We start from the raw sequence: 23,976 nt of genomic DNA, 5'->3' as shown, positions 1-23,976 counted from the left end.
TGGTCTGTATTGTGGCCGGGGCTTAGTTGGGCAGTCATATGGTCTGTATGGTGGCAGGAGGTCAGTGGGGCAGTCATATGGTAAGTATTGCACCAGGAGGTCAGTGGGGCAATCATATGGTGTGTATGGTGGTAGGAGGTCTGTGGGGCAGTCATATGGTGTGTATGGAGGCAGGCGGTCAGTGTGGCAGTCATATGGTGTGTATGGTGGCAGGAGGTCAGTGGGGCAGTCATATGGTGCGTATGGTGGCGGGAGGTCAATGGGGCAGTCATATAGTGTATATACAGGCAGGAGGTCAGTCGGGCAGTCATATGGTCTGTATGGTGGCAGGAGGTCAGTGGGGCAGTCATATGATCTGTATGGTGGTAGGAGGTCTGTGGGTCAGTCATATGGTCTGTATGGTAGCAGGAGGTCAGTGGGGCAGTCATATTGTGAGGGTATATATATATATATATTGCCATATGTTTTTTTATGCTTTATACCTATATGCAAGTTTTATTCAATTCCAAATGAGAAAAAACTTATATGTCGCCTTACATCAGATATTCCAAGGCTTTGCAAGGCTGAGAGATGTTCTAGAAATTCAGAGATGATACCGAACCAGACATGAAGGCCGCGTGTACTTGGCCGTTTCCCTAGAAGCGCTGGAACAAGATATCAAGATGTTCAACCATGTACATAATTTTCACTGTCTCAGGCCGGAAATCCGGACTGCCCATATATGGTTATTAGCCCATCACCCCTTGATGGTGATGGGACAAAGGGTATAAGATCTCATGTAATCTGTAATAAAGCTCGACACGTCGGCAAAGCACAGCCATGTCCCGTGTGAGGAATTATACCAGACCTCCCTGTGTGGTGTCTCTTCTTACCGCCGGCAACGGGGCAAGTGGGGTGGGCCCGATTGGTGCTGTACTTAGAATATTTTATTATATTGACAAATGGCGCAACCAACTGGGGCGACAAAGCCAGAGCCTACAACGCATTCCACCCGGATCCACGCCACTGAGAAGCCGTCCTGCTGCAAACCGAGCCTGATCAACTCACTTAGAACTTCAGGTAAGGCCAGCATATATTTATGTTGTGTTTTACACTGCGAGTCTTGCAGTGGGACTGACTATCTGTGGTTTGTGACCAGATGGGTTGGGTTAAGAGTTCTACACGGTAACTCTTGTGGGCTCTGGGTTTGCCGTCACGGACCACTGACCGTGATATGCGCACCAATCGGTCACCCAGAAACTAGTCTGTAGTCTATTTGTTGTTGAAGTCCGTAGTGTTTTAACAATAGTGGAGATTGTTTGTTGTATCTGCAGAAGTTTTTTTCTCTTTCTTTTTATTTTGTCTCATAGAAGAAGGGACCCTGGGGTTTAGTTTAGTTAGTTAATGGTTTAGCTGAGGAGGAGACGCACTCTATGAGATAAGTCTCATAGAAAAAGGGACTCTCGGTTGTTTTGCCTTATATATGGGGCTAACGATTTGATTTCAGAGAGATGCATTTTTATGGGACTGGTTCCATGGAAGAAGATGCCCTCGGTTGTCTTGCCGGTATATAAGGGGCTGACAATTTGAAAATTAAGAGGGATGCACTCTATGGAGCGTGTTATTTTTATTGTTGTTGTTGTTGTAATATGCGTAAGATCTTATTAAAGAAGATAGAGCCCCTCAAGGGCTGCCGCCGTGCGGATGAATCTGTAAAATGTAAGAAAACTCTAATGAAAATGTGTGACACCGACCCGCACGGCAGATTACAAAATGGTGTCTGGGAGGGAGGTCTTTAGGACCGAGAGGTGCCTTGGAAGATCAAGGTTTGCTAGAAAATGCTGGAGGAGGAGGAGAAAGAGAGAGACAGTCAGAGAAAGTATGTACACATTATTTGTTTAAGAAAGTGTCCGTAAGTGAAATGTTGAAAAGTACAGTAAGTGATCAAGAGGGTGTCGGGAGAGTGTCTATTGAAGGTTATATTGGCAGTTAGGTAAGGGAGAGAAGTATGAGAAACAAGCAAGTCGATAAGAAAGTTACAATGCATGTGATTTGTTGGCAAAGAAAGAAGAAAATGTGTATAATACAAGATAGATAATAGATATGGATATATATGTGTATATATGTATATACTGTATGTGCAAATAGTTAACTGAGCTTGCTTTTAGGGGAGAAGAGTTTTGTTGACATGTAGCTGCGAGCTTATGTTTAGTCTTCAAGGTCAAGAGATAACGAAGCGAGAGAAAGAATGCAATAATAACCCTGGATAATATCTTTGCTTGCTTAAAATGAATTGAAATGAATTTAATTAATTATACTGTCTTAGTAGGCAAGAAATATAGCAATTTCTAACATATATTCTTACTTATACAGGGGTTGAAAATGAATGTTGCAAGGTCCCAGCATATGTGTTAATTATGAGTTCAAATGCAGGGCTGTGCAGTCTGTGTTTCATATTCGTAGAGAGATAACAGTTTGTTTTAAAAAGGTGGGGGCTTTCAGAATTCACTCCAAATTCAGGGTCACAGATTCTAAAACACTTCAGCGTTTAATACAGCAGATAATAGCTTCAGTAGATAAGAAATATAGAATATCTCAGTCACTCAGCAAACTTTTTTTCACATAATTTGTCAAAGATAGCGCTCATTCACAATCTCATCTCAATAGAATCATGTAAATTATAGCACTCACCTCAATGTTTTTCAGCTGATGTATGTATGTTTGTCAAACCTTTTTTTTGTCCGTGCATCTGTGTGTACTGGTACACCTTCAATAGGGGGTGACGGAGCAGACTTGAGAGCATGGATGGATGAGAGTTAGTAACCCGTGTTCGGGCTGTGTGGAATGTGTGATGCAGGTAATGACTGGAGATAAAAGTCCCCCCATGCATGGGACTTTGCTTGGTTGAGATGTGGACGTGTAGACGGTTAAGCTGAAATGAGCTGAGAAGACGGACGCACGGAGCCAATATCGAAGGGGTGGAGCTAGATGATGTAATAGTACGTAGTAATGTTTCATCCTTCTTGTCCAAGGGAGGGGTGAGGAGCGTGAGCAGCTAGTAAAAGTTTTTGTTTTGTTTTTTTTTCTCCCGTCTAAGACATTGCAGGCAGGAACAGACTAATAATGAATTCACTTAAAGGGATCTCACATTTCCAATATTAATAGGTGTTTGTAGATTATTCTGCCCCGATGTAACTCATGTGTCTGTTATAGGTGCTAACATCTTACAGGCCTTATCTGCATCCATCAAATCTTTTTACAATGTTGTACTACCTTAAACCGGGTACTATTGTTCCAATTGAGTACCCTGGTTTAAAGGGGGGGAGGAGAAGGCATAGGTGATCTAGGTATTGCAAGTCAGCCATTTTTAAATTCAGCCATTTTTAAATTTTTTGCAAGCCATTTTTTAATTTTTTAATTTTTTGCAACAAGGTTCTGATCTTTTTGAAATAAAATACCAGCATGATTGTCTAGCAGTGATGCAACAAGAAAATTTAAGTTTAAAAAAGTTACTGAAAGCCCTTGTTAATAATGCATATTTTGAGTTGTTTTTTATAGATGGTACCCAGGGTGATTGACGACTCCACACTGGATATACAGTGGTTACACAACAAGATGTCCTAAAAGCAGAATGTCTCCGCATGTCGCAGTACAAGAAGCGGAATTAAAAGCACTCGCTGAGGCGTGTAGAGTGGAGGAAGGTAAGACGGCAACCATTTACACTGACTCCCGGTATGCATTTGGCATAGCTCATGATTACGGCCCAACATGGAAGGCCAGACAGTTTTTTACCACAGCAGGACAGCCAATTAAGAATGATGCAGCGGTGCAGTCTCACGGAGACCCTACTTCTACCTGACAAAGTGGAACGCTCACACCAGTTCCTACACCGGAGAAGCGAGAGGCAACGCCATCACAGACCACACAGCAAAAGCAGCGGCCCTCAAGCCGTGGAAGAAAGAAGAAAAGAAGAATTTGACAATAACTTTTGACTTTGATATGAACTTGGACTTTGATAAAAACTTGGACTTTGATAAAAACTTGGACTTTGATATGCTAAAGACTTTACAGTTAAGAAAAAGACAAATGGACTAAAAAGGGACGGCGTATGGTGAACAGTCAACAGCACTTGCCCACCACGGTCCCTGTGCCCAATGATGGCCCAGCTGACGCACGAAAAGACGCACCTCTCAAAGCAGCAATGATGTCGATGCTTGAACGAGGACGGGTGGCTCCTTGGTTTTCTGTAGCTACTGCATCATTTGTCCAGTTTTGCATGATCTTTGCCGTAAAGCAACAGGGCAGAAGTAAATTTGCCACATCACACTTGCCTAGACCACTCTACCCATTTCAGGGATTGCAAATTGGCTACACTCACCTCCTACTTGTTGGGAAGCATGAATATGTGCTTGTTGTTGTTGATGTTTTTCAGGTTGGGGACCTACTCTGTTACCAAAGTAAATAAGCAGGTAACCGCACAGAAGCTCATGAATGAGGTAATCCGCAGATATGGGGTACCGGAAGTAATTGAGTCAAACAAAGGTACACACTTCACAGGTGAAATAATGCAACACATCATGTCTGCTTTGGGTATATTCCAGGTTTTTCACACACCCTACCATCCGCGGAGTAGTGGGAAAGTAGATACAAAAGGCAATGAAGAAAATGGTAAAATTTTGAATTGAGTGTCTTCTATTAGTTTTTCTTTTTCTTAGGAGGGTACATGCCTCAGTAGCACAGTTTGGGGAATGATTTTCTTGTTAATTTTGTCATAGGCCTCTCTAAGGAATTGTCAATAATGCATTCTGCAGTCTCTGCTTTTCTCCCAGGTCCTACAGATGAGTGTCACAATCTGAAACCAGGTGATAGGGTCTATGTGAAAAAGTTTGAGCGAGAAACCCGGTTTGAATGTCCTTACCAGATGTTGTTCACCACCCCAACTGCAGTCAAGCTTGAAGGAGAGCCCACTTGGATCCACACTTCGCACTGAAAAACCTAATGATCCTGATATCCTTTACATGCTATAATGTGGTACAATTCCTCTAACACACACCTTTGACTACTGCACACTAGCCCCCTGTTTCAGAACAAATTAATACAATCAAATGTGCAATATGAAGCCTACACTGAGGGTGAGAATCCAACACTGCATCGTGCTAAGAGAGACATTGACGCTCCAGGTGGTAACTTTGATCCACATGTATACATAGATGCTATAGGAGTGCCAAGGGGGGTGCCAGATGAATTTAATTCTAGAGATCAGGTTAAAGCAGGTTATGAGTCCTTATTTGCTTTTGTCACTGTTAATAATAATGTAGATTGGATGAATTATATCTTTTACAATCAGCAGAGGTTTGTAAACTACACCAGAGATGCTTTACAAGGGTTAGCTGACCAGTTAGGGCCCACTGCATCCATGGTGTTCCAAAATAGAGTGGCCCTGGATATGATTTTAGCAGAAAGAGGTGGGGTATGTAACTTCCTGTACGTGTATTATCCCTTTGATCAAAAAGAGTATGAGTAAGGGACTGGACAATGTGACACCAAAATTTCCCTTGTTTGAAAAAAGATGAAGAGCCAGTTCCGATAATGCCAACCAGATACGTTACCAGAAGAATGGAGAGATGGACTAGTACTGCGCCGCCCCGGTCTCATAAGATGGACTGTCAGTGGACTTCCCATTTGCCTAGGGAAAGTGCAGAAGACCTTAGGTTCCGGCGAGGGCACACCCTGCGGGGTGTTAACTCGTACAGATAGAGGGTATGGATGCCCGGAAATAAGCCCAGGGAATCCATGGCCTCCTTCTGAGGTGAGGTAGGGATCCCTCCCTTTTAGGAGTAGGGACTTACGGGCAGTGGAGAAACCCTGACGCAAGGGAGACCGAGGAAGAGTGCAAGGTCTGATGCTTGATCTCCATATTAAGTTTTTTAGGGGGGTTTGTGAGGGTATATATATATATATTGCGATATGTTTTTTATGCTTTATACCTATATGCAAGTTTTATTCAATTCCAAATGAGAAAAAACTTATATGTCGCCTTACATCAGATATTCCAAGGCTTTGCAAGGCTGAGAGATGTTCTAGAAATTCACAGATGATACCGAACCAGACATGAAGGCCGCGTGTACTTGGCCGTTTTCCCAGAAGCGCTGGAACAAGATATCAAGATGTTCAACCATGTACATAATTTTCACTGTCTCAGGCCGGAAATCCGGACTGCCCATATATGGTTATTAGCCCATCACCCCTTGATGGTGATGGGACAAAGGGTATAAGATCTCATGTAATCTGTAATAAAGCTCGACACGTCGGCAAAGCGCAGCCATGTCCCGTGTGAGGAATTATACCAGACCTCCCTGTGTGGTGTCTCTTCTTACCGCCGGCAATGGGGCAAGTGGGGTGGGCCCGATTGGTGCTGTACTTAGAATATTTTACCCTGACAATATGGTGTGTATGGTGGCAGGAGGTCTGTGGGGCAGTCATATGGTCTGTATGGTGGCAGGAGGTCAGTGGGGCAGTCATATGGTCTGTATGGTGGCAGGAGGTCAGTGGGGCAGTCATATGGTCTGTATGGTGGCAGGAGGTCAGTGGGGAAGTCATATGGTCTGTGTGGTGGCAGGAGGTCAGTGGGGCAGTCATATGGTCTGTATGGTGACAGCAGGTCAGTGTGGCCATCATATGGTGTGTATGTTGGCGGGAGGTCAGTGGGGCAGTCATATGGTGTGTATGGAGGCAGGAGGTCAGTGTGGCCATCATATGGTGTGTTTGTTGGCGGTAGGTCAGTGGGGCAGTCATATGGTGTGTATGGAGGCAGGAGGTCAGTGTGGCCGTTATATGGTGTGTATGGAGGCAGGAGGTCAGTGTGGCCGTCATATGCTGTGTATGGTGGCTGGAGGTCAGTGGGGCAGTCATATGGTGTGTATGGTGGCAGGAGGTCAGTGGGGCAGTCATATGGTCTGTATGGTGGCAGGAGGTCAGTGGGGGAGTCATATGGTCTGTATGGTGGCAGGAGGTCAGTGGGACAGTCATATGGTCTCTATGGCAGCAGGAGATCAGTGGGGCAGTCATATGGTCTGTATGGCGGCAGGAGGTCAGTGGGGCAGTCATATGGGTCTGTATGGTGGCAGGAGGTCAGTGGGGCAGTCATATGGTCTGTATGGTGGCAGGAGGTCAGTGGGGCAGTCATATGGTCTGTATGGTGGCAGCAGGTCAGTGGGGCAGTCATATGGTCTGTATGGTGGCAGGAGGTCAGTGGGGCAGTCATATGGTGTGTATGGTGGTAGGAGGTCTGTGGGGCAGTCATATGGTGTGTATGGTGTAGGAGGTCAGTGGGGCAGTCATATGGTGTGTATGGTGGCAGGAGGTCAGTGGGGCAGTCATATCATCAGTATTGCAGCAGGAGGTCAGTGGGGCAGTCATATGGTCAGTATTGCAGCAGGAGGTCAGTGGGGCAGTGATATGGTCAGTATTGCAGCAGGAGGTCAGTGGGGCAGTCATATGGTGTGTATGGTGGCAGGAGGTCAGTGGGGCCGTCATATGGTCTGCATGGCGGAGGGGTCTCTGCATGCACAGTGTTTTGTGGACGTAATGTATCCAATGTTCCCATATAATCTTATTTCCCCCTATTTATACTTGAGTGATGTGTTATATATAAGGGATGCACTATATACACGGTGCAGACAGGATCGCTGAGCAGAAGAACGATTTATAAAAAGCACGTATTACAGTTCTGTTTGTAATCAGTATCTTCTACCACCAGGTGGCGACATTGCACTACTAAGGCTCTCACTAGTACAATGCAATGGTGTGTTGCTGCCACCTAGTGTTTCTACACGGAATGTGGATTGTGTTTAATATATTACCGTGTATTTAAAGGGGTTGTCCCGCGGCAGCAAGTGGGTCTATACACTTCTGTATGGCCATATTAATGCACTTTGTAATGTACATTGTGCATTAATTATGAGCCATACAGAAGTTATAAAAAGTTTTATACTTACCTGCTCCGTTGCTGGCGTCCTCGTCTCCATGGTGCCGACTAATTTTCGGCCTCCGATGGCCAAATTAGCCGCGCTTGCGCAGTCCGGGTCTTCTCCTGTCTTCTATGGGGCCGCTCGTGTAGAATGCCGGCTCCGTGTAGCTCCGCCCCGTCACGTGCCGATTCCAGCCAATCAGGAGGCTGGAATCGGCAATGGACCGCACAGAAGCCCTGCGGTCCACGGAGACAGAGGATCCCGGCGGCCATCTTCAGCAGGTAAGTATGAAGACGCCGGACCGCCGGGATTCAGGTAAGCGCTGTGCGGGTTGTTTTTTTAACCCCTGCATCGGGGTTGTCTCGCGCCGAACGGGAGGGGGGGGGTTAAAAAAAAAAAAAACCCGTTTCGGCGCGGGACAACCCCTTTAATGTCAAAGCTGTTCTACAGGTCCCTCCCCTTTATGATGGCTCCTCCCCTTTGTAGAGGCTGCACACCTCCATTTATGCATAGGAATTATCAAATAATTTTGTCCTGTCACCAGTAGTTCACTTTCTTGTGGTTTATAACTGTTTTGCCCTTACCATCATGAAAGTCATGTTTGCAGGAGGTCAGTAGGGCAGTCATATGGTCTGTATAGTGGCAGGAGGTCAGTGGGGCAGTCATATGGTCTGTATAGTGGCAGGAGGTCAGTGGGGCAGTCATATGGTCTGTATAGTGGCAGGAGGTCAGTGGGGCAGTCATATGGTCTGTATGGTGGCAGGATGTCAGTGGGGCAGTCATATGGTCTGTATGGTGGCAGGAGGTGAGTGGGGCAGTCTTATGGTCTGTATGGTGGCAGGTCGTCAGTGGGGCAGTCATATGGTCTGTATGGAGGCAGGAGGTCAGTGTGGCCGTCATATGGTGTGTATGGTGGCCGGAGGTCAGTGGGGCAGTCATATGGTGTGTATGGAGGCAGGAGGTCAGTGTGGCCGTCATATGGTGTGTATGGTGGTTGAGGTCAGTGGGGCAGTCATATGGTCTGTATGGTGGCAGGAGGTCAGTGGGGCAGTCATGTGGTCTGTATGGTGGCAGGAGATCAGTGAGGCAGGGATATGGTCTGTATGGTGGCAGGAGGTCAGTGGGGCAGTGATATGGTGTGTATGTTGGCAGGAGGTCAGTGGGGCAGTGATATGGGCTGTATGGTGGCTGGAGGTCAGTAGGGCAGTCATATGGTCTGTATGTTGGCAGGAGGTCAGTGGGGCAGTCATATGGTCTGTATGGTGACAGGAGGTCAGTGGGGCAGTCATATGGTCTGTATGGTGGCAGGAGGTCAGTGGGGGAGTCATATGGTCAGTATTGCAGCAGGAGGTCAGTGGGGCAGTCATATGGTCTGAATGGTGGCAGGAGGTCAGTGGGGCAGTCAGTCATATGCTCAGTATTGCAGCAGGAGGTCAGTGGGGCAGTGATATGGTGTGTATGGTGGCAGGAGGTCAGTGGGGCAGGCATATGGTCTGTATGGTGGCAGGACGTCAGTGGGGCAGTGATATGGTGTGTATGGTGGCAGGAGATCAATGGGGCAGTCATATGGTCAGTATTGCAGCAGGAGGTCAGTGCGGCAATCATATGGTCAGTATTGCATCAGGAGGCAAACGGGGCAGTCATATGGTCTGTATGGTGGCAGGAGGTCAGTGGGGCAGTCATATGGTCAGTATTGCAGCAGGAGGTCAGTAGGGCAGTCATATGGTCTGTATGGTGGCGGGAGGTCAGTGGGGCAGGCATATGGTCTGTATGGTGGCAGGAGATCAATGGGCCAGTGATATGGTCTGTATGGTGGCAGGAGGTCAGTGGGGCAATCATATGGTCAGTATTGCAGCAGGAGGTCAGTGGGGCAGTCATATGGTGTGTATGGTGGCAGGAGGTCAGTGGGGCAGTCATATGGTCTGTATGGTGGCAGGAGGTCAGTGGGGCAGTCATATGGTGTGTATGGTGGCAGGAGGTCAGTGTGGCCGTCATATGGTCTGTATGTTGGCAGGAGGTCAGTGGGGCAGTCATATGGTGTGTATGGTGGCAGGAGGTCAGTGGGGCAGTGATATGGTGTGTATGGTGGCAGGAGGTCAGTAGGGCAGTCATATGGTCAGTATTGCAGCAGGAGGTCAGTGGGGCAGTCATATGGTCAGTATTGCAGCAGGAGGTCAGTGGGGCAGTCATATGGTCTGCATGGCGGAGGGGTCTCTTCATGCACAGTGTATTGTGGAGGTAATGTATCCATTGTTCCCATATAATCTTATTTCCCCCTATTTATACTTGAGTGATGTATTATATATAAGGGATGCACTATATACACGGTGCAGACAGGATCGCTGAGCAGAAGAACGATTTATAAAAAATCACTGATTACACTTGTGTTTGTATTAGTTTGTAATCAGTATCTACTACCACTAGGTGGCGACATTGCACTACTAAGGCTCTCACTAGTACAATGCAATGGTGTGTTGCTGCCACCTAGTGTTTCTACACGGAATGTGGATTGTGTTTAATATATTACCGTGTATTTAATGTCAAAGCTGTTCTACAGGTCCCTCCCCTTTATGATGGCTCCTCCCCTTTGTAGAGGCTGCACACCTCCATTTATGCATAGGAATTATCAAACAATTTTGTCCTGTCACCAGTAGTTCACTTTCTTGTAGTTTATAACTGTTTTCCCCTTACCATCATGAAAGTCATTTTTGCAGGAGGTGGCAGGAGGTCAGTGGGGCAGTGATATGGTCTGCATGGTGGCAGGAGGTCAGTGGGGCAGTCATATGGTCAGTATTGCAGCAGGAGGTCAGTGGGGCAGTCATATGGTGTGTATGGTGGCAGGAGGTCAGTGCGGCAGTGATATGTTCTGTATGGTGGCAGGAGGTCAGTGGGGCAGTCATATGGTCTGTATGGTGGCAGGAGGTCAGTGGGGCAGTCATAGGGTCTCTATGGTGGCAGGAGGTCAGTGGGGCAGTGATATGGTCTGTATGGTGTTAGGAGGTCAGTGGGGCAGTGATATGGGCTGTATGGTGGCAGGAGGTCAGTGGGGCAGTGATATGGGCTGTATGGTGGCAGGAGGTCAGTGGGGCAGTGATATGGGCTGTATGGTAGCAGGAGGTCAGTGGGGCAGTCATATGGTCAGTATTGCAGCAGGAGGTCAGTGTGGCAGTCATATGGTCTGTATGGTGGCAGGAGGTCAGTGGGGCAGTCCTATGGTCAGTATTGCAGCAGGAGGTTAGTGGGGCAGTCATATGATCTGTATGGTGGCAGGAGGTCAGTGTGGCCGTCATATGGTCTGTATGTTGGCAGGAGGTCAGTGGGGCAGTCATATGGTCTGTATGGTGGCAGGAGGTCAGTGGGGCAGTCATATGGTCTGTATGGTGTTAGGAGGTCAGTGGGGCAGTGATATGGGCTGTATGGTGGCAGGAGGTCAGTGGGGCAGTGATATGGGCTGTATGGTGGCAGGAGGTCAGTGGGGCAGTGATATGGGCTGTATGGTAGCAGGAGGTCAGTGGGGCAGTCATATGGTCAGTATTGCAGCAGGAGGTCAGTGTGGCAGTCATATGGTCTGTATGGTGGCAGGAGGTCAGTGGGGCAGTCCTATGGTCAGTATTGCAGCAGGAGGTTAGTGGGGCAGTCATATGATCTGTATGGTGGCAGGAGGTCAGTGTGGCCGTCATATGGTCTGTATGTTGGCAGGAGGTCAGTGGGGCAGTCATATGGTCTGTATGGTGGCAGGAGGTCAGTGGGGCAGTCATATGGTGTGTATGGTGGCAGGAGGTCAGTGGGGCAGTGATATGGTCTGTATGGTGTTAGGAGGTCAGTGGGGCAGTGATATGGGCTGTATGGTGGCAGGAGGTCAGTGGGGCAGTGATATGGGCTGTATGGTGGCAGGAGGTCAGTGGGGCAGTGATATGGGCTGTATGGTAGCAGGAGGTCAGTGGGGCAGTCATATGGTCAGTATTGCAGCAGGAGGTCAGTGTGGCAGTCATATGGTCTGTATGGTGGCAGGAGGTCAGTGGGGCAGTCCTATGGTCAGTATTGCAGCAGGAGGTCAGTGGGGCAGTCATATGGTGTGTATGGTGGCAGGAGGTCAGTGTGGCCGTCATATGGTCTGTATGTTGGCAGGAGGTCAGTGGGGCAGTCATATGGTCTGTATGGTGGCAGGAGGTCAGTGGGGCAGTCATATGGTGTGTATGGAGGCAGGAGGTCAGTGGGGCAGTCATATGGTCAGTATTGCAGCAGGAGGTCAGTGGGGCAGTCATATGGTGTGTATGGTGGCAGGAGGTCTGTGGGGCAGTGATATGGTCTGTATGGTGGCAGGAGGTCAGTGGGGCAATCATATGGTCAGTATTGCAGCAGGAGGTCTGTGGGGCAGTCATATGGTCTGCATGGCGGAGGGGTCTCTGCATACACAGTGTATTGTGGAGGTAATGTATCCATTGTTCCCATATAATCTTATTTCCCCCTATTTATACTTGAGTGATGTATTATATATAAGGGATGCACTATATACACGGTGCAGACAGGATCGCTGAGCAGAAGAACGATTTATAAAAAATCACTGATTACACTTGTGTTTGTATTAGTTTGTAATCAGTATCTACTACCACTAGGTGGCGACATTGCACTACTAAGGCTCTCACTAGTACAATGCAATGGTGTGTTGCTGCCACCTAGTGTTTCTACACGGAATGTGGATTGTGTTTAATATATTACCGTGTATTTAATGTCAAAGCTGTTCTACAGGTCCCTCCCCTTTATAATGGCTCCTCCTCTTTGTAGAGGCTGCACACCTCCATTTATGCATAGGAATTATCAAACAATTTTGTCCTGTCACCAGTAGTTTACTTTCTTGTAGTTTATAACTGTTTTCCCCTTACCATCATGTAAGTCATTTTTGCAGGAGGTGGCAGGAGGTCAGTGGGGCAGTCATATGGTCTGTATGGTGGCAGGAGGTCAGTGGGGCAGTCATATGGTCTGTATGGTAGCAGGAGGTCAGTGGGGCAGTCATATGGTCTGTATGGTGGCGGGAGGTCAGTGGGGCAGTCATATGGTCTGTATGGTGGGAGGAGGTCAGTGGGGCAGTCATATGGTCTGTATGGTTGCAGGAGGTCAGTGGGGCAGTCATATGGTGTGTATGGTGGCAGCTCGTCAGTGGGGCAGTCATATGGTGTGTATGGACGCAGGTCATCAATGTGGCTGTCATATGGTGTGTATGGTGGTTGGAGATCAGTGGGGCAGTCGTATGGTGTGTATGGTGGTTGGAGGTCAGTGGGGCAGTCATATGGTCTGTATGGTGGCAGGAGGTCAGTGAGGCAGTGATATGGTCTGTATGTTGGCAGGAGGTCAGTGGGGCAGTCATATGGTCTGTATATTGGCAGGAGGTCAGTGGGGCAGTCATATGGTCTGTATGGTGGCAGGAGGTCAGTGGGGCAGTCATATGGTCTTTATGGTGGCAGGAGGTCAGTGGGGGAGTCATATGGTCAGTATTGCAGCAGGAGGTCAGTGGGGCAGTCATATGGTCTGAATGGTGGCAGGAGGTCAGTGGGGCAGTTATATGCTCAGTATTGCAGCAGGAGGTCAGTGGGGCAGTGATATGGTGTGTATGGTGGCAGGAGGTCAGTGGGGCAGGCATATGGTCTGTATGGTGGCTGGAGGTCAGTGGGGCAGTCATATGGTGTGTATGGTGGCAGGAGATCAATGGGGCAGTGATATGGTCTGTATGGTGGCAGGAGGTCAGTGGGGCAGTCATATGGTCAGTATTGCAGCAGGAGGTCAGTGCGGCAATCATATGGTCAGTATTGCAGCAGGAGGCAAACGAGGCAGTCATATGGTCTGTATGGTGGCAGGAGGTCAGTGGGGCAGTCATATGGTGTGTATGGTGACAGGAGGTCAGTGGGGCAGTCATATGGTGTGTATGGTGACAGGAGGTCAGTGGGCCAGTGATATGGTCTGTATGGTGGCAGGAGGTCAGTGGGGCAGTCATAAGGTCTGTATGGTGGCAGGAGGTCAGTGGGGCAGTCATATGGTCTGTACTGTGGCAGGAGGTCAGTGGGGCAGTCATATGGTCTGTATGGTGGCAGGAGGTCAGTGGGGCAGTCATATGGTCTGCATGGCGGAGGGGTCTCTGCATGCACAGTGTATTGTGGAGGTAATGTATCCATTGTTCCCATATAATCTTATTTCCCCCTATTTATACTTGAGTGATGTATTATATATAAGGGATGCACTATATACACGGTGCAGACAGGATCGCTGAGCAGAAGAACGATTTATAAAAAATCACTGATTACACTTGTGTTTGTATTAGTTTGTAATCAGTATCTACTACCACTAGGTGGCGACATTGCACTACTAAGGCTCTCACTAGTACAATGCAATGGTGTGTTGCTGCCACCTAGTGTTTCTACACGGAATGTGGATTGTGTTTAATATATTACCGTGTATTTAATGTCAAAGCTGTTCTACAGGTCCCTCCCCTTTATGATGGCTCCTCCCCTTTGTAGAGGCTGCACACCTCCATTTATGCATAGGAATTATCAAACAATTTTGTCCTGTCACCAGTAGTTTACTTTCTTGTAGTTTATAACTGTTTTGCCCTTACCATCATGAAAGTCATTTTTGCAGGAGGTGGCAGGAGGTCAGTGGGGCAGTCATATGGTCTGTATGGTAGCAGGAGGTCAGTGGGGCAGTCATATGGTGTGTATGGAGGCAGGAGGTCAGTGGGGCAGTCATATGGTCTGTATGGTGGGAGGAGGTCAGTGGGGCAGTCATATGGTCTGTATGGTGGCAGGAGGTCAGTGGGGCAGTCATATGGTGTGTATGGTGGCAGGAGGTCAGTGGGGCAGTCATATGGTCTGTATGGTGGCAGGAGGTCAGTGGGGCAGTCATAAGGTCTGTATGGTGGCAGGAGGTCAGTGGGGCAGTCATATGGTCTGTACTGTGGCAGGAGGTCAGTGGGGCAGTCATATGGTCTGTATGGTGGCAGGAGGTCAGTGGCGCAGTCATATGGTCTGTATGGTGGCAGGAGGTCAGTGGGGCAGTCATATGGTCTGTACTGTGGCAGGAGGTCAGTGGGGCAGTCATACGGTCTGTACAGCAGCAGGTCAATGGGGCTTACATATGGCCTGTTTGTTCGCAGGAGGTCAGTCGGACAGTCATATGGTCTGTATGGTGGCAGGAGGTCAGTGGGGCAGTCATATGGTCTGTATGGTGGCAGGAGGTCGGTGGGGCAGTCATATGGTCTCTATGGTGGCAGGAGGTCAGTGGGGCAGTGATATGGTCTGCTTGGTGGCAGGAGGTCAGTGGGGCAGTCATATGGTCAGTATTGCAGCAGGAGGTCAGTGGGGCAGTCATATGGTGTGTATGGTGGCAGGAGGTCAGTGCGGCAGTGATGTGTTCTGTATGGTGGCAGGAGGTCAGTGCGGCAGTCATATGGTCTCTATGGTGGCAGGAGGTCAGTGGGGCAGTGATATGGGCTGTATGGTGGCAGGAGGTCAGTGGGGCAGTGATATGGGCTGTATGGTGGCAGGAGGTCAGTGTGGCAGTGATATGGGCTGTATGGTGGCAGGAGGTCAGTGGGGCAGTGATATGGGCTGTATGGTGGCAGGAGGTCAGTGGGGCAGTGATATGGGCTGTATGGTGGCAGGAGGTCAGTGGGGCAGTCCTATGGTCAGTATTGCAGCAGGAGGTTAATTGGGCAGTCATATGATCTGTATGGTGGCAGGAGGTCAGTGGGGCAGTCATATGGTCTGTATGGTGGCAGGAGGTCAGTGGGGCAGTCATATGGTCTATATGGTTGCAGGAGGTCAGTGGGGCAGTCATATGGTGTTTATGGTGGCAGCTCATCAGTGGGGCAGTCATATGGTGTGTATGGACGCAGGTCATCAATGTGGCTGTCATATGGTGTGTATGCTGGTTGGAGATCAGTGGGGCAGTCGTATGGTGTGTATGGTGGTTGGAGGTCAGTGGGGCTGTCATATTGTGTATATGGAGGCAGGAGGTCAGTGGGGCAGTCATATTGTGTATATGGAGGCAGGAGGTCAGTGGGGCAGTCATATGGTGTGTATGGAGGCAGAATGTCAGTGGGGCAGTCATATGGTCTTTATGGTGCCAGGAGGTCAGTGGGCCAGTCGTATGGTCTGTATGGTGGCAGGAGGTCAGTGGGGCAGTCATATGGTCTGTATGGTGGCAGGAGGTCAGTGGCGCAGTCATATGGTCAGTATTGCAGCAGGAGGTCAGTGGGGCAGTCATATGGCCTGTATGGTGGCAGGAGGTCAGTGGGGCAGTCATATGGCCTGTATGGCGGCAGGAGGTCAGTGGGGCAGTCATATGGTCTGTATGGTGGCAGGAGGTCAGTGGGGCAGTCATATGGTCTGTATGGTGGCGGGAGGTCAGTGGGGCAGTCATATGGTCTGTATGGTGGGAGGAAGTCAGTGGGGCAGTCATATGGTCTGTATGGTGGCAGGAGGTCAGTGGGGCAGTCATATGGTCTATATGGTTGCAGGAGGTCAGTGGGGCAGTCATATGGCCTGTATGGTGGCAGAAGGTCAGTGGGGCAGTGATATGGTCTGTATGGTGGCAGGAGGTCAGTGGGGCAGTGATATGGTCAGTATTGCAGCAGGAGGTCAGTGGGGCAGTCATATGGTCTGTATGGTGGCATGAGGTCAGTGGGGCAGGCATATGGTCTGTATGGTGGCAGGAGGTCAGTGGGGCAGTCATATGGTCTGTACTGTGACAGGAGGTCAGTGGGGCAGTCATATGGTCTGTACAGCAGCAGGTCAATGGGGCTTACATATGGCCTGTTTGTTCGCAGGAGGTCAGTCGGACAGTCATATGGTCTGTATGGTGGCAGGAGGTCAGTGGGGCAGTCATATGGTCTGTATGGTGGCAGGAGGTCGGTGGGGCAGTCATATGGTCTCTATGGTGGCAGGAGGTCAGTGGGGCAGTGATATGGTCTGCATGGTGGCAGGAGGTCAGTGGGGCAGTCATATGGTCAGTATTGCAGCAGGAGGTCAGTGGGGCAGTCATATGGTGTGTATGGTGGCAGGAGGTCAGTGCGGCAGTGATATGTTCTGTATGGTGGCAGGAGGTCAGTGCGGCAGTCATATGGGCTGTATGGTGGCAGGAGGTCAGTGGGGCAGTGATATGGGCTGTATGGTGGCAGGAGGTCAGTGTGGCAGTGATATGGGCTGTATGGTGGCAGGAGGTCAGTGGGGCAGTGATATGGGCTGTATGGTGGCAGGAGGTCAGTGGGGCAGTGATATGGGCTGTATGGTGGCAGGAGGTCAGTGGGGCAGTCCTATGGTCAGTATTGCAGCAGGAGGTTAATTGGGCAGTCATATGATCTGTATGGTGGCAGGAGGTCAGTGGGGCAGTCATATGGTCTGTATGGTGGCAGGAGGTCAGTGGGGCAGTCATATGGTCTATATGGTTGCAGGAGGTCAGTGGGGCAGTCATATGGTGTTTATGGTGGCAGCTCGTCAGTGGGGCAGTCATATGGTGTGTATGGACGCAGGTCATCAATGTGGCTGTCATATGGTGTGTATGGTGGTTGGAGATCAGTGGGGCAGTCGTATGGTTTGTATGGTGGTTGGAGGTCAGTGGGGCTGTCATATTGTGTATATGGAGGCAGGAGGTCAGTGGGGCAGTCATATTGTGTATATGGAGGCAGGAGGTCAGTGGGGCAGTCATATGGTGTGTATGGAGGCAGAATGTCAGTGGGGCAGTCATATGGTCTTTATGGTGCCAGGAGGTCAGTGGGCCAGTCGTATGGTCTGTATGGTGGCAGGAGGTCAGTGGGGCAGTCATATGGTCTGTATGGTGGCAGGAGGTCAGTGGCGCAGTCATATGGTCTGTATTGCAGCAGGAGGTCAGTGGGGCAGTCATATGGCCTGTATGGTGGCAGGAGGTCAGTGGGGCAGTCATATGGCCTGTATGGTGGCAGGAGGTCAGTGGGGCAGTCATATGGCCTGTATGGTGGCAGGAGGTCAGTGGGGCAGTCATATGGCCTGTATGGCGGCAGGAGGTCAGTGGGGCAGTCATATGGTCTGTATGGTGGCAGGAGGTCAGTGGGGCAGTACTATGGTCTGTATGGTGGCAGGAGGTCAGTGGGGCAGTCATATGGTCTGTACTGTGGCAGGAGGTCAGTGGGGCAGTCATATGGTGTGTATGGTGGCAGGAGGTCAGTGCGGCAGTGATATGTTCTGTATGGTGGCAGGAGGTCAGTGCGGCAGTCATATGGTCTGTATGGTGGCAGGAGGTCAGTGGGGCAGTCATATGGTCTATATGGTTGCAGGAGGTCAGTGGGGCAGTCATATGGCCTGTATGGTGGCAGGAGGTCAGTGGGGCAGTCATATGGTCTGTATGGTGGCAGGAGGTCAGTGGGGCAGTCATATGGTCTCTATGGTGGCAGGAGGTCAGTGGGGCAGTGATATGGTCTGCATGGTGGCAGGAGGTCAGTGGGGCAGTCATATGGTCAGTATTGCAGCAGGAGGTCAGTGGGGCAGTCATATGGTGTGTATGGTGGCAGGAGGTCAGTGCGGCAGTGATATGTTCTGTATGGTGGCAGGAGGTCAGTGCGGCAGTCATATGGTCTCTATGGTGGCAGGAGGTCAGTGGGGCAGTGATATGGTCTGTATGGTGGCAGAAGGTCAGTGGGGCAGTGATATGGGCTGTATGGTGGCAGGAGGTCAGTGGGGCAGTGATATGGGCTGTATGGTGGCAGGAGGTCAGTGTGGCAGTGATATGGGCTGTATGGTGGCAGGAGGTCAGTGTGGCAGTGATATGGGCTGTATGGTGGCAGGAGGTCAGTGGGGCAGTGATATGGGCTGTATGGTGGCAGGAGGTCAGTGGGGCAGTCCTATGGTCAGTATTGCAGCAGGAGGTTAATTGGGCAGTCATATGATCTGTATGGTGGCAGGAGGTCAGTGGGGCAGTCATATGGTCTGTATGGTGGCAGGAGGTCAGTGGGGCAGTCATATTGTGTATATGGAGGCAGGAGGTCAGTGGGGCAGTCATATGGTGTGTATGGAGGCAGAATGTCAGTGGGGCAGTCATATGGTCTTTATGGTGCCAGGAGGTCAGTGGGCCAGTCGTATGGTCTGTATGGTGGCAGGAGGTCAGTGGGGCAGTCATATGGTCTGTATGGTGGCAGGAGGTCAGTGGCGCAGTCATATGGTCAGTATTGCAGCAGGAGGTCAGTGGGGTAGTCATATGGCCTGTATGGTGGCAGGAGGTCACTGGGGCAGTCATATGGCCTGTATGGCGGCAGGAGGTCAGTGGGGCAGTCATATGGTCTGTATGGTGGCAGGAGGTCAGTGGGGCAGTCATATGGTCTGTATGGTGGCGGGAGGTCAGTGGGGCAGTCATATGGTCTGTATGGTGGGAGGAGGTCAGTGGGGCAGTCATATGGTCTGTATGGTGGCAGGAGGTCAGTGGGGCAGTCATATGGTCTATATGGTTGCAGGAGGTCAGTGGGGCAGTCATATGGCCTGTATGGTGGCAGAAGGTCAGTGGGGCAGTGATATGGTCTGTATGGTGGCAGGAGGTCAGTGGGGCAGTGATATGGTCAGTATTGCAGCAGGAGGTCAGTGGGGCAGTCATATGGTCTGTATGGTGGCATGAGGTCAGTGGGGCAGGCATATGGTCTGTATGGTGGCAGGAGGTCAGTGGGGCAGTCATATGGTCTGTACTGTGGCAGGAGGTCAGTGGGGCAGTCATATGGTCTGTACAGCAGCAGGTCAATGGGGCTTACATATGGCCTGTTTGTTCGCAGGAGGTCAGTCGGACAGTCATATGGTCTGTATGGTGGCAGGAGGTCAGTGGGGCAGTCATATGGTCTGTATGGTGGCAGGAGGTCGGTGGGGCAGTCATATGGTCTCTATGGTGGCAGGAGGTCAGTGGGGCAGTGATATGGTCTGCATGGTGGCAGGAGGTCAGTGGGGCAGTCATATGGTCTGTATGGTGGCAGGAGGTCAGTGAGGCAGTGATATGGTCTGTATGTTGGCAGGAGGTCAGTGGGGCAGTCATATGGTCTGTATATTGGCAGGAGGTCAGTGGGGCAGTCATATGGTCTGTATGGTGGCAGGAGGTCAGTGGGGCAGTCATATGGTCTTTATGGTGGCAGGAGGTCAGTGGGGGAGTCATATGGTCAGTATTGCAGCAGGAGGTCAGTGGGGCAGTCATATGGTCTGAATGGTGGCAGGAGGTCAGTGGGGCAGTTATATGCTCAGTATTGCAGCAGGAGGTCAGTGGGGCAGTGATATGGTGTGTATGGTGGCAGGAGGTCAGTGGGGCAGGCATATGGTCTGTATGGTGGCTGGAGGTCAGTGGGGCAGTCATATGGTGTGTATGGTGGCAGGAGATCAATGGGGCAGTGATATGGTCTGTATGGTGGCAGGAGGTCAGTGGGGCAGTCATATGGTCAGTATTGCAGCAGGAGGTCAGTGCGGCAATCATATGGTCAGTATTGCAGCAGGAGGCAAACGAGGCAGTCATATGGTCTGTATGGTGGCAGGAGGTCAGTGGGGCAGTCATATGGTGTGTATGGTGACAGGAGGTCAGTGGGGCAGTCATATGGTGTGTATGGTGACAGGAGGTCAGTGGGCCAGTGATATGGTCTGTATGGTGGCAGGAGGTCAGTGGGGCAGTCATAAGGTCTGTATGGTGGCAGGAGGTCAGTGGGGCAGTCATATGGTCTGTACTGTGGCAGGAGGTCAGTGGGGCAGTCATATGGTCTGTATGGTGGCAGGAGGTCAGTGGGGCAGTCATATGGTCTGCATGGCGGAGGGGTCTCTGCATGCACAGTGTATTGTGGAGGTAATGTATCCATTGTTCCCATATAATCTTATTTCCCCCTATTTATACTTGAGTGATGTATTATATATAAGGGATGCACTATATACACGGTGCAGACAGGATCGCTGAGCAGAAGAACGATTTATAAAAAATCACTGATTACACTTGTGTTTGTATTAGTTTGTAATCAGTATCTACTACCACTAGGTGGCGACATTGCACTACTAAGGCTCTCACTAGTACAATGCAATGGTGTGTTGCTGCCACCTAGTGTTTCTACACGGAATGTGGATTGTGTTTAATATATTACCGTGTATTTAATGTCAAAGCTGTTCTACAGGTCCCTCCCCTTTATAATGGCTCCTCCTCTTTGTAGAGGCTGCACACCTCCATTTATGCATAGGAATTATCAAACAATTTTGTCCTGTCACCAGTAGTTTACTTTCTTGTAGTTTATAACTGTTTTCCCCTTACCATCATGAAAGTCATTTTTGCAGGAGGTGGCAGGAGGTCAGTGGGGCAGTCATATGGTCTGTATGGTAGCAGGAGGTCAGTGGGGCAGTCATATGGTGTGTATGGAGGCAGGAGGTCAGTGGGGCAGTCATATGGTCTGTATGGTGGGAGGAGGTCAGTGGGGCAGTCATATGGTCTGTATGGTGGCAGGAGGTCAGTGGGGCAGTCATATGGTGTGTATGGTGGCAGGAGGTCAGTGGGGCAGTCATATGGTCTGTATGGTGGCAGGAGGTCAGTGGGGCAGTCATAAGGTCTGTATGGTGGCAGGAGGTCAGTGGGGCAGTCATATGGTCTGTACTGTGGCAGGAGGTCAGTGGGGCAGTCATATGGTCTGTATGGTGGCAGGAGGTCAGTGGCGCAGTCATATGGTCTGTATGGTGGCAGGAGGTCAGTGGGGCAGTCATATGGTCTGTACTGTGGCAGGAGGTCAGTGGGGCAGTCATATGGTCTGTACAGCAGCAGGTCAATGGGGCTTACATATGGCCTGTTTGTTCGCAGGAGGTCAGTCGGACAGTCATATGGTCTGTATGGTGGCAGGAGGTCAGTGGGGCAGTCATATGGTCTGTATGGTGGCAGGAGGTCGGTGGGGCAGTCATATGGTCTCTATGGTGGCAGGAGGTCAGTGGGGCAGTGATATGGTCTGCTTGGTGGCAGGAGGTCAGTGGGGCAGTCATATGGTCAGTATTGCAGCAGGAGGTCAGTGGGGCAGTCATATGGTGTGTATGGTGGCAGGAGGTCAGTGCGGCAGTGATATGTTCTGTATGGTGGCAGGAGGTCAGTGCGGCAGTCATATGGTCTCTATGGTGGCAGGAGGTCAGTGGGGCAGTGATATGGGCTGTATGGTGGCAGGAGGTCAGTGGGGCAGTGATATGGGCTGTATGGTGGCAGGAGGTCAGTGTGGCAGTGATATGGGCTGTATGGTGGCAGGAGGTCAGTGGGGCAGTGATATGGGCTGTATGGTGGCAGGAGGTCAGTGGGGCAGTGATATGGGCTGTATGGTGGCAGGAGGTCAGTGGGGCAGTCCTATGGTCAGTATTGCAGCAGGAGGTTAATTGGGCAGTCATATGATCTGTATGGTGGCAGGAGGTCAGTGGGGCAGTCATATGGTCTGTATGGTGGCAGGAGGTCAGTGGGGCAGTCATATGGTCTATATGGTTGCAGGAGGTCAGTGGGGCAGTCATATGGTGTTTATGGTGGCAGCTCATCAGTGGGGCAGTCATATGGTGTGTATGGACGCAGGTCATCAATGTGGCTGTCATATGGTGTGTATGCTGGTTGGAGATCAGTGGGGCAGTCGTATGGTGTGTATGGTGGTTGGAGGTCAGTGGGGCTGTCATATTGTGTATATGGAGGCAGGAGGTCAGTGGGGCAGTCATATTGTGTATATGGAGGCAGGAGGTCAGTGGGGCAGTCATATGGTGTGTATGGAGGCAGAATGTCAGTGGGGCAGTCATATGGTCTTTATGGTGCCAGGAGGTCAGTGGGCCAGTCGTATGGTCTGTATGGTGGCAGGAGGTCAGTGGGGCAGTCATATGGTCTGTATGGTGGCAGGAGGTCAGTGGCGCAGTCATATGGTCAGTATTGCAGCAGGAGGTCAGTGGGGCAGTCATATGGCCTGTATGGTGGCAGGAGGTCAGTGGGGCAGTCATATGGCCTGTATGGCGGCAGGAGGTCAGTGGGGCAGTCATATGGTCTGTATGGTGGCAGGAGGTCAGTGGGGCAGTCATATGGTCTGTATGGTGGCGGGAGGTCAGTGGGGCAGTCATATGGTCTGTATGGTGGGAGGAAGTCAGTGGGGCAGTCATATGGTCTGTATGGTGGCAGGAGGTCAGTGGGGCAGTCATATGGTCTATATGGTTGCAGGAGGTCAGTGGGGCAGTCATATGGCCTGTATGGTGGCAGAAGGTCAGTGGGGCAGTGATATGGTCTGTATGGTGGCAGGAGGTCAGTGGGGCAGTGATATGGTCAGTATTGCAGCAGGAGGTCAGTGGGGCAGTCATATGGTCTGTATGGTGGCATGAGGTCAGTGGGGCAGGCATATGGTCTGTATGGTGGCAGGAGGTCAGTGGGGCAGTCATATGGTCTGTACTGTGACAGGAGGTCAGTGGGGCAGTCATATGGTCTGTACAGCAGCAGGTCAATGGGGCTTACATATGGCCTGTTTGTTCGCAGGAGGTCAGTCGGACAGTCATATGGTCTGTATGGTGGCAGGAGGTCAGTGGGGCAGTCATATGGTCTGTATGGTGGCAGGAGGTCGGTGGGGCAGTCATATGGTCTCTATGGTGGCAGGAGGTCAGTGGGGCAGTGATATGGTCTGCATGGTGGCAGGAGGTCAGTGGGGCAGTCATATGGTCAGTATTGCAGCAGGAGGTCAGTGGGGCAGTCATATGGTGTGTATGGTGGCAGGAGGTCAGTGCGGCAGTGATATGTTCTGTATGGTGGCAGGAGGTCAGTGCGGCAGTCATATGGGCTGTATGGTGGCAGGAGGTCAGTGGGGCAGTGATATGGGCTGTATGGTGGCAGGAGGTCAGTGTGGCAGTGATATGGGCTGTATGGTGGCAGGAGGTCAGTGGGGCAGTGATATGGGCTGTATGGTGGCAGGAGGTCAGTGGGGCAGTGATATGGGCTGTATGGTGGCAGGAGGTCAGTGGGGCAGTCCTATGGTCAGTATTGCAGCAGGAGGTTAATTGGGCAGTCATATGATCTGTATGGT

This window comes from Eleutherodactylus coqui, chromosome 8, assembly GCF_035609145.1.
Source record: "Eleutherodactylus coqui strain aEleCoq1 chromosome 8, aEleCoq1.hap1, whole genome shotgun sequence".
Classification (NCBI taxonomy): Eukaryota; Metazoa; Chordata; class Amphibia; order Anura; family Eleutherodactylidae; genus Eleutherodactylus; species Eleutherodactylus coqui.
Note: the sequence above shows the minus strand (reverse complement) of the source record.